The following is an 11970-nucleotide window of genomic DNA, read 5'->3' as shown; positions in this document are numbered from 1 at the left end:
GGAAGGTCTCATAGAAGATCTCCTCTGTGTCCTGTGCAATGTCCTGGAAGGTGTCATGGAAGATCTCCTCTGTGTCCTGTGCAATGTCCTGGAAGGTGTCATAGAAGATCTCCTCTGTGTCCTGTGCAATGTCCTGGAAGGTGTCATAGAAGATCTCCTCTGTGTCCTGTGCAATGTCCTGGAAGGTGTCATAGAAGATCTCCTCTGTGTCCTGTGCAATGTCCTGGAAGGTGTCATGGAAGATCTCCTCTGTGTCCTGTGCAATGTCCTGGAAGGTGTCATGGAAGATCTCCTCTGTGTCCTGTGCAATGTCCTGTGCAATGTCCTGTGCAATGTCCTGTGCAATGTCCTGTGCAATGTCCTGTGCAATGTCCTGTGCAATGTCCTGTGCAATGTCCTGTGCAATGTCCTGTGCAATGTCCTGTGCAATGTCCTGTGCAATGTCCTGTGCAATGTCCTGTGCAATGTCCTGTGCAATGTCCTGTGCAATGTCCTGTGCAATGTCCTGTGCAATGTCCTGGAAGATGTCCTGGAAGATGTCCTGGAAGATGTCCTGGAAGATGTCCTGGGAGTCCATCATGATGAACTGTTTTCTGTCAGTCTTCCTGTGAATTAGCAAAACAAAAGTTTTTAGCATAACAAAACTATTGATTTTTGCCATAGCAACATAACATAATAATTCTATGCTTATAAAAATAGGACTATGAAATCGCCCTTCAAATCTGTTGTTCTTCAAAATGAATTCAAAATGTCCCTAAAATCATTGAAAATAATGAAAGGACCAAGAGCAATAAAAAGATATGATTATTCCTCACTGAACTCAACTGTAATAATGATTCCCTTTTTTTTTACTAACAGCGCCCAACACAAATTCACACTGCCGCCTCACGGAAGTATATCAATCAGCTGGAAGACTATAAAACAACAAGTCTGAAAATTAAACTTGAAAGTACAAATGTTCACTGACATACAAATGTATTGAAAAGGGGTTAATGACAGTGTTTGGATTTTTTTTGAATAGCTATAAAGTATGCATCACCAACAGTATAATATATTGTCATTGAACGTTAACGGGCTAAATAACCCAATTAAGAGAAGCAAAATGATAGCCAAAGTTAAAAAGGAGAGGGTAAATATAGCATTCTGGCAGGAGACACACCTCTCTGCCACTGAACATGAAAAAATTAGAAAATTGGGATTTAGAAACACCTTTTTCTCTTCCTATAAAAATGGGGAAAAAAGAGGAGTTGCTATATTAATTTCAAATTCAACTTGGTTTGAATTCATATCAGAAATATGCGATAAAGAAGGCAGATTTATAATGTTAAAAGGGAAAATAGACCACAAAGAGGTAACTCTTTTTAACGTTCATGCTCCTCCTGGGAGTGATATTGGTTTTTTTAGAAAGGTGTTTGACCTGATAGCACTGGAGACATGTGGAACTCTTATTTGCGCAGGAGACTTTAATATACTCCTTTATCCTTTTTTAGATACAACTAATACAAAAAGAGGAAGGAACCCTACTGAAAAACGTATAAATAAGTCACTTAAAGATTTGGGACTGTCTGATGTGTGGAGGTTTGTGCATGGAGCATCTCCAGGGTATACATTTTATTCTGCTCGACATGCAGTTTATTCGAGATTAGACTACTTCTTTATGTATAATAAGGATCTACATCGACTGAAGGATTGCAGAATAGGTCAGAGGGACCTCTCAGACCACTCTGGGGTCTACATAACGCTAAATTTAGATGGCAGACAACAAAAAACATTGTGGAGGCTGAATATTGGACTGTTGAATGACACTCATTTTAGACACGAAATGGAGACAGATCTTGACTTATACTTACAGGATAATAATAATGGGGAGGTAAATCCTAGTATACTGTGGGATGCAGCTAAAGCTGTTCTCAGGGGAAAGATTATCGCCAGGACATCCTTGATGAAAAAACTTAAGCAAACATTTTTGAGACTGCAAGAAGATCTTAGAAACCTAGAACAAATGCACACCGCTAATAAAGAGCCCTCCATTACACAGCAAATCAGAAATACCAAACAGGAGATAGATAAAATATTAAGTGAGGAAGTCGAGAAAAACATAAGGTTCATGAAGCAGAGATATTATGAAGCAGGTCCAAAAGCGTCAAGACTGTTGTGGCATGGAGACTCAGAAAACAACAGGCTGAAAACACCATTCATAAGATTAGAGACCCCGTTTCAAGTAAGATTATTAGTAACCTGGATGGTATACAGAAAGCATTTGAAACATATTATCAATCCTTATATTCCCAACCTGATCAGACCAACGCACAAACTATTATTGAGTTTCTAGATTCTCTGGATCTTCCTAGTCTAGGTAAAGCAGCTAATGACAAACTAATCTCAACAATATCCAGGGAGGAAATAGACAAAGTTATTTCAGGTCTCAGTAATAATAAGTCCCCCAGCACAGATGGATTCCCCCCTGAATGGTATAAATCAATGAGAAACCATCTGCTCCCCTTATTGGAGACCTGTTTTAACCATATTTTAAAAGGTGCCCCCCCTCCCTCCTGGGGGGAGGCCTTCATATCAGTCATTCCCAAGGAGGGGAAGGACAGGACTGATTGTAAAGGATACAGACCTATTAGTGTAAGAGAATGGAGGTAGTGATGCCTCAGCTTATTGATGAGGATCAGACCGGGTTCATAAAAAACAGACAAACACATGACAATATAAAAAGAGCACTGCACGTTATGGAGCAGATTAACGAAAGGAAAATTAGTTCTATTATCCTCAGTTTGGATGCCGAAAAAGCGTTTGATTCAGTTGGGTGGGAATCCCTTTTTTTAGTAATGAAGAGATTTGGTTTTTGTGAAGATTTTGTACATTGTATTAAGACACTTTACTCCTCTCCTACTGCGAGAATAAAGATTAATGGTAGCCTCTCAAATTCTATAATGCTTCAACGTGGCTGTAGACAGGGCTGCCCTGCTAGCCCCAGTCTTTTCAATTTGTTCATCGAACCTTTAGCCCAAATGATACGGCAGGAGACAGCACTAAAGGATATAACTATGGGAGAAGAGGAATACAAAGTGAGTTTGTACGCGGACGATGTTCTAGTCACGCTCATTGACCCAAGCTCGGGTCTACCCCTTTTAATGAAAATGCTGGAAACATATGGGTCATACTCAGGGTATGTGCTTAATGTACATAAAACACAGGTTATGATATTTAATTACACTCCCACAAAAGAACTTACTGCTAAATATAACCTCAAATGGCGCTCATCCCACATCAAGTACCTCGGAGTAAATTTATCTAAAGATCTGTCAAAATTGTATGATGTTAACTATAATTGCATTAATAAGAAAATATTTGAAGATCTCAATGGTTGGAGTTTGCTCCCCCTGGACTTTGGCAGCAGAATTAGGGCAGTAAAAATGAATATTGTACCCAGATTATTATATCTCTTTCTATCACTCCCAGTAGAAATCCCACAGAAACAGTTTAGAGTTTGGAATACACATATCTCACGATTCATTTGGGATAAAAAGAGACCAAGGGTAAAACTTGCAACCCTTCGGCTGCCTGTAGATAGGGGGGGCATGGCTCTCCCCTCTTTAAGGGAGTATTATTTGTCAGCCTTGTTAAGACCTCTTGCGTACTGGTGTGGCCCATCCTATGTGGCCAAGTGGAAGAGTATGGAGCTAAGTCTGACAAATACCCCAATACAGTCCTTGCTTGGCTTTGTTAACAAAGAGAAGGAAATATTACATCCGGCAAGTAAATGGATAAATCTTTCATTGAAAACATGGTCAGAAGTGATCAAGTATTTCCGACTCCAGCAGGAGGCTAAATTACTCAGATGGCCAGCATACGACCCTGAATTTATCCCAGCATCTCTGGATGGTAGATACAAACAGTGGTCTTATTTTGGTATTACTGCCTTGTGTAAGATTGTTAAAAAAGGAGAGTTTAACAGCTTTGATGACATGTGTCAAACATATGAGCTTGGTGGGCAGGACTTCTACAGATATCTACAGTTACGTGATTATTTTTGTAAAGAAATTAAAAGTCCCGGCCCAGAAGAGACACCTAGGTTGATTCAAATATTCATTGATGCATACAATTCAAAGATCAATAAAGGCTTGATAAGTAAGCTATATCATGCCATCACTACACTGAATAAGGATAATACGGACTATATTAAACAGAGATGGGAAAAAGAACTGAGCATCAAAATAACTGAAGACACTTGGCAGCGTGCCTGGGAGATACAATCATCCTCTACGAACTCCTGGACCTGGAGGGACTTCTGCTGGAAAAACATAATACGTTTTTTTATAACTCCCAAACAGAAGTCCAAACAAAGTGACACTGAACTCTGCTGCTGGAGGGAGTGTGGAGAGATGATGGTTGATCACGCGCACGTTTTCTGGTCTTGTCCCCTTATTAAGCCTTACTGGAAGGAAGTAGCAACGATTATTTCAAAAACTCTCGGTTTCACAATTAATATAACATTCATCTCGCTTTACCTTGGACATATTCCTGACGGAATGAGTAAACACGATGCCTATCTACAAAAGATTTTGCTGGCATCAAGTAAAAAGGCCATTACAAAACTTTGGCTTCAGAAGAAATGCCCTACTGCTGGTATCTTTGTTGATATTGTAAAGCAACTACATCTTTTAGAGAAAATGACCTATTCTATACGGCTCCAAAAAGAACTGGGGGAAAAACGTTGGGAGAAATGGGGTATTTATTTAGCCAGGGATAATAATTCATTGTAAATATGTGTGACCAAGTATGTTTTTTGTGATGTATCTCATTTAAATATGCGCTTTCTTGTACAGACCAAGCTATGACCTCATGTTCTTGTGTTCTTGTGTGTGTGTAAGTATATGTGTACATAACCATGTCTGTTCTGAAAAACAAACTAAAATAAAAAGTTAAAAAAAATAAATAAATGCATATAACTGACGGTATTGAATACGGGCACATGTTTGACATGCAGATTATCAACGATCAGGCTCATTAAAATCCTCCTCCTCACCCACAAAGCCCTCCATAACCAGGCCCCCTCTTACCTCACCGTCATGCTCCTCCACCACGTCCCCTCCCGTAACCTCCGATCCTCTAACGCCCACCTGACACCAAGCACCGAACCTGGGGGGACAAGGCTTTCTCTGTGGCCGCCCCCACCCTCTGGAACGCCTTACCACTAAACATTAGAACCTCACCAAAACTCACCTATTTAAACTGCTTTTAACGTATGATTGCTTTTAAATGTATGTCATTCATGTTTTTATTATTCTGTTGTTTATATGATGTTTTATCCTTCAGCGTCTTTGAGTTTTAGAAAAGCGCTTTACCAACAAAATGTATTATTATTATTATTATTATTATTATTATTATTATTATTATTATTATTATTATTATTATTATATGTCCAATATGTCAGGAAGTTGGGGTTGTTAAACCAAAGGGAGACAGCTTTCAAAGAGAAAGACAGTGATTAAATGAACAAAGCAAAGCAAAAGTACAGGTACCAAGTCAGCACCCAATTCAATACAAATTAGTTTGCTTTACTGGCATTTGGTCATTTAACATAAACATTGACAATAAGAGACATTCTTTCTATCAAGCATTTCTCTTCTGGGACTATGGAAGCATATTGCATTCACATGAGAAAAAAACATTCTGCTCTGTTTTTCTGAATTAACAAGATAACCGGTGTCTCAGTTGCACTCCGTTTGGAACAGTATTTTCAGAAATTGTCCGATTGTGTCACCAGCTTAAATGAATTCCAGATGCATAGTTGTATATCAATGAAACATGTCACATTTGCTCAGCTGATCCTGGAGAAATGCTGCACCGTCCAGCAGATCACAACAGGCCTTATGTTTAAACAGCAGCAAAGTTCTCAGCTGCCTGCACAAAGTTAACAACACCATCTATGGTACTTAAAGACACTAGTGTCTCCCAATGACTTAAAACCAAAGTAAATGCAACTCAATTAAACTGAACAACCGGAGCATGTTTACGCTACTTCGTTGTGTGGTCTTAAGGTGCTTTTGGAATTTAATTGTAGTGGGATGTCGTTAATTCAGAAAAGCAGAACTGAATTTATTTTTTGGGGGGAGGGAATATTTTGTCGTAATTCTGAGATAATTAAATTGTTAATTCAGAAAAACAGCAACAAAAAAAATCTCATGTGAATACAATACACTTCTTAACAGGACTTTTTACAATGTTGTGAACTGTGGTTTAATCTGAATGGTCTCTGAGAACAGTTGTTACACTGATCAAAGTGAGTCTAGAAGAAGGTAATAAGGCCCTATTCCCACTGCGACCATCTTCTTCAGCATGTCCTCATGTTGGCAGCATTTCTATCCAGCAGTTTTCAATCTATCAATCAATAAATACAATTTAAAAAGGTACTACAAATAAATATTTACCTATAAAAAAAATATAAATATGTGCATTCGCCGCTTTAAAGCTGCTGTGAGGAACTTTTAGCTTGTATCGATTCTGGCGCCCCCTTGTGGACAAAGTGATACCTCTTATCTCTTGTCCTGTACATGCAAAATAATTGTCTTCAGGCAATAACCTCATCCTGTTGTCTTTTAACATTTAGACTTATCTTACAATGTGATTATTTGCAATGAAAACAGCCAAAAAAGGGTGTTTCTAAAGCGAGATGTCAATCATCTGTTCTGACACCTACCCCCTCAGAGCAGTTTTAGACATTAAAATGACAACAGAGAAAGTATCAGTGTTGTTGTAGATGGTCTTGTTTGCTTTTGAGGGTCATAAAGAGGCATCAGTATCAGTTTCAGCCTGTTTCTCAGCCAGTTAAAAACTCCTCATAGTGCCTTTAAGTAAGTAACTGACAGTTATTTGCAGTGCGCTGTCAGCGAAGTGGCTAGAGTCAATAAACACTGTTTTTAGGGTGTAGGGCTGTGTTATGTGTTTTGCAGTATGTCCACCGCTTTGGGGAAGAAGCTGTTCTTAAATCTGTTTGTCCGTGTGCGGGTTGCTCTGAGTCTGCCAGAGGGTAAGGTGTTGAACATGGGATGTCCGGGGTGCGTTGAGTACCTCATAATGGATGAGGCTCGTTTGTGAGGTCGGGTTGAGTAGGTGTTCCTGAGTGATGGTAGTCGGGTACCTACAATCCACTGTGCCGTTTTGATGATCCGCTGAAGGACCTTTTTTTCTGCTGCAGTGCAGCTGGAGTACCAGACTGTGCAGCCATATGTGATGATGCTCTCTATCATGCAGCAGTAAAAGCTGTTCAGCAGGTTACCAGGAAGTTGGTTGCGCCTTAGTGTCCTCAAGAAAAAGAGGTGAAAAATAGACAGCAACACAATTGTGAGCACTAATAAAGTAACCAGCTGCAGCTGGAGATGAAATGAATGTGACACACTCGTCAGATCTCAGGTATCGATTGTGCAACTTTTGGAGAAGAGCCCTTAATGTCGACATTCATTTTCCTTAATCCTCCTGAACCCACCAGTCCTTACAGAAGCCTGTTGTTCAAAGGATTGAGCAAGCACAGACAGATTGCAGATCATCGCTCTCATCGCCATCTAGTGGTATTAACTGTGAACAAGTACTATGGACCTAATGCCAACAAAAATAATGCAGATTTACATGAAAGGCCCAGTGATTTTTTAAATGTTTGCCAAGTTTGTCAATGTATTATTGACTGCTGACACTGATAATATCCCTAATATGTATGAGACCTCCCTCATAAAAATAAAATTGGAAAATAAAAAGAATCCGGATTTTGTGACAAAAAATTCAAAGTTAAAGTAATTTGATGTATTGAAACAGGGTGATTTAGGGAGATGTGTTCTATTATATTCTTCTCTTCTGGTGCACATAGGTTTAGACAGTTAGTGTAACAGTTATCTTGTCTACACATACTTTGATATTAAGGTTTAGGATAATGTTCAGATATGAGGTTGTCCAGCTGGTGGTGCTGTCTAGGCAGCTTGTGGAGGAAATGAAGGAAAAGTGGGAGAAGAGGAAGAGACAGTTAAAGTAAAGTGTGTTGCTCACTAAAGTTGTGAACAGAACCCAAACTGTGTTGAACTGTTTCTCTGTTTATTTCTTTTTGGCCAATGCATCCCAAACACCTTTGCCCCCCCCCCCCCCCCCCCAAGCGTAATTTATGCAAGCTCCAGTTATTGACACTGTCTGCACTACCTAGTCTATCAATTGGCCCCCAATGACCCCCACATCCCAACAGTGGAACCAGGCCAGCAGCAAGAACCAACACATTTAAGAGAATACAAGGTGGGCATGTCCCCTCACCATTGTGTTTTGCATTAAAGCCAGATGAGTTTTCAGACAAATTCTCAGTTGATATTGAGTATTAATTAGGCTTTCTGCATTACCACATTCATCGAGATGCAATTAAGTGATATTTTTTATTTGCATGCTTTTCTACCTAGTGTATCAATTGGCCCCCAATGACCCCCACATCCCAACAGTGGAACCAGGTCAGCAGCAAGAACCAACACATTTTAAGAAACTACAAGGTGGGCATGTCCCCTCACCAGTGTGTTTTGCATTAAAGCCAGATGAGTTTTCAGACAAATTCACAGTTGATATTGAGCCATTCATCGAGATGCAATTAAGTGGTATTTTTTATTTGCATGCTTTTCTATCCCCTTTTGGCTTCCACAACATCTTCTTGCTTCCTTCTGCTGTCATGATGGAAAATAACAACACCATTGCACTTTTGAATGGCACATTTCACTATAAGGAAACTCCAAGATGGCTCAGACAAGTGACAAGCCAAAAGTATTATGCACTTTGTTTCAAACAGAATCAAAATATCACCAAAATACTTCAAGATGGATCTATTACCTTCGAGGTGAGCACACAGGTGCAGCTAACCAGACTGATGATAGCTGGCAACCACACCAGAAAAGCTGGCTATTAAGAAAAGCAGAAAAGCTATTTTTAAGAGTTAGCTGGGTTATGGGTTAAGTATCATCGATATATATCTCAAAATTTATAATAATAATAATAATAATAATAATAATAATAACAATAATAATAATATTATAACTTTATTTGTATAGCACCTTTGAAAAAAAATGTTTACAAAGTGCTTTGACAAGCAAAGCATGATTCGAATGAAAAAGTTATAATATTTTTTTGATTACCAACTTTCTTAAATCGATATTTAACTCAAACAGCTTAACCCTAGAACACTATTGCTGGGTGATTTTCACCCAAGCAAATACATTTACATGATTTTCATTATGTTGTGTCATCAGTCCCTGGGTAGCTTCAGCAGCATCTTTGAAGGCGTTGGTGTTTCCCTACTCCAAAACCGTCTTATTCCTACAGGCACGTGTTCGGGTGATTTTCACCCTTTTTTGTTTCTCTCTCCTGCAGCTGTTTGTGTGTCAAGGAGACTGTGCCTTCACCATAGACTGTATAAAATATGGACGTAGTATCCGTGATGTCACCCATCTGTTCCTGAGAGCTGTTTTGAAGCAAATCGACGGCAGCAGCCATATTGGAAATGCGGAACCCAACCAGGTAGAGTGTGACGTAGTGTGGGCCTCCTAGCCAATAACTATGTGTTCCCGACCAGGTGTCATGTCAGTCATGTCCTTATTTGGGAAAAACCCGTAATCTTAATACCTTCTGAACCGTCACGTTAGAAGAAATTCACTCCCCGTACAGTGTGTGCCATTAGAGAGATTAGCTACGTAGAGCCAAGCCTTTTTTTGAACCAGGCTGTAAACATGTTTATTAATGCTGCAAAGATCGTCTTTTTCCCATTCATGTCTATGTGGTTTCCAGTGTTTCTGCAGCCAGCCTCAAGCGGATTTCGATGTATTGCAGTTTATAACACTTCCGCATGGGCTTCATAGTTTGAGACCGGAGGTTGCCACTTGGCCTTCACCAGGGAAGTCTCAAATGTCCCAGGAATGGGTGGACCAAACACCAAGATTCCAGTTCCATCATTTTTTGTTTTAGAAATTTTTGGTTCCGGAATTCCAAATTTTCAGTAATTTTGGAGCATTTTTATAGGGTCCCCCTTTGATTCATTTTTTTCTTTTTGTTAGACATGGCACAGTTTAAAATAAAAGAACACCAGTCTAATTTTTCATGTGTTGTCATATTTTGATACATTTTGATGACAAGTACTTTTTATTGGGTATATTATATTGGGTAAAAAACACCGGGCATTAGTGATGGTGTTACTAATTTTAGCGATAGCGTTCTAGAAAGGCAGATAAACATGGACAAACATATAACTTTCATTCTTCATGAATGCACGATTAGGGAATTGGATGGAGGAGACCTACAGGTATGAGTTGGGCCCTCATATAGTAGCTGCAGGCACACCTGTCTGCAATAATCAGTCCAGCAGGACACTTTGTTGAAGTGATAGCTCTGGCCACCAGGGGCTGCTGTTTAGGCAGCATGGGAAGAATTCACATCACTGGCAGAGCACTATTTCTGAGTGTTTGAATCACCACAGACCTGTGGAATAAACTAAATTATAAAGGTTAACTATAGAGCTTGGGTGGCACATGACTTCAGGCCATTCAATGCTGTATAGACTCTGTATTTCTCAGAATGAGCACTTTGAAATTGTATCCTACCTCTAATTCATGGTTTTAGACCACACTAGTGTTGCAGTGCAGCATTCACCTGAGTCATAAATCAAAAAGTTAGTATCATTATTAGTTATAGTTGTTTTGGTTGTGGTTTGATTAGTTCAAACTACAGTGGCCTGTATGGCAACATAATTAAACAACAACCAAAAACAATTGTCCGTGCATTTTCATTCAATGGTGCTCGATTTTTATTGGTGGATAAGAAGTGCGTGATAGCAGCTCTTTCCAGCTGTCCACACAGCTGACAGGGACTGTAGTCCAATGCTTCCTTGACAAGAGCTTGATAACAAGCAGTTCAACTTTAGTGTAACAGCTTCTTATCAAAGGCACGGGGGCACGACTCCACATTTTCTGACCTGTGCCTTTGAATACTCATTTTAAGTGTATTATGTAATGTATGGTTTTTAACTCTATGCACCATCTAGAGATTAAGAAACTGTAAATTCAGAAAAAAATTTTATCTTTGAAACTGGGTGTTGATGATCAAGATGAGGCACTGACTTTTACACCCTTTGTAGAAACTAGAATATCATGAATATGTGAAGCACCTCCTGTAATATATTATAGACATATGCTCTAACTAGGTAGGCGTAGTTTTGACACAACCCTCTACAAAGCTGTCTCCTAAGGATTCAAAGAGCAGACTTTTCATATTCTGGAAGTATTAAGACACCAAATCTAAAAATGTATGTGAACAAGAACATTGTTTTATTTATTTATTGCACATATAAAAGAACAAAAGAAAACATTGCATGTTCAATAACATGAGCCAAGATATAACAGATAAAATTCAATAATAAAATTAACCACTAACATGTTATGTGCAGGAGGAGCCAAAAAAAAACCTAACAGGCTTGTTGAGTGGCCCTCCATGGAAAATATTCAACACAAAGACAAAGTATCAATGTAGAAACAGAATATCTACATACAAAACAAAAAAGATTAATAAGAGGGATTAATATTTAAAACAATGATGAAAAGAAAAGAAGGGAAAGTTAAAAAAAACAAACAAAACAAATGGCTGTAATGTTAAAATTGGAAAGTTTGCCTACTTGTGTGAAATATATAGTGTGAAGGAAAAAAAGTGTCAAGGAAAAAAAGGCTTAATTTAATGATGTTTTCTCTGGGAGGTAACTATTTGCAGTGTGTAGAGTCTGTGCATTGTTTAAGTTCTATTTGGGGCAAAGATCTTCAGTTTGTTTGTATTTTAGATAATTTTACATTGAATACTAAATATCTTAATTTCAGCACAAAAGGCAGATTTTGAGGCATCATATTCATAGAAAGCTTTATGGAACTAGTTGCCTTTGTCCCTCCACACAGACGTATAGAGTGG

This window comes from Notolabrus celidotus, chromosome 13, assembly GCF_009762535.1.
Source record: "Notolabrus celidotus isolate fNotCel1 chromosome 13, fNotCel1.pri, whole genome shotgun sequence".
NCBI lineage: Eukaryota > Metazoa > Chordata > Actinopteri > Labriformes > Labridae > Notolabrus > Notolabrus celidotus.
Note: the sequence above shows the minus strand (reverse complement) of the source record.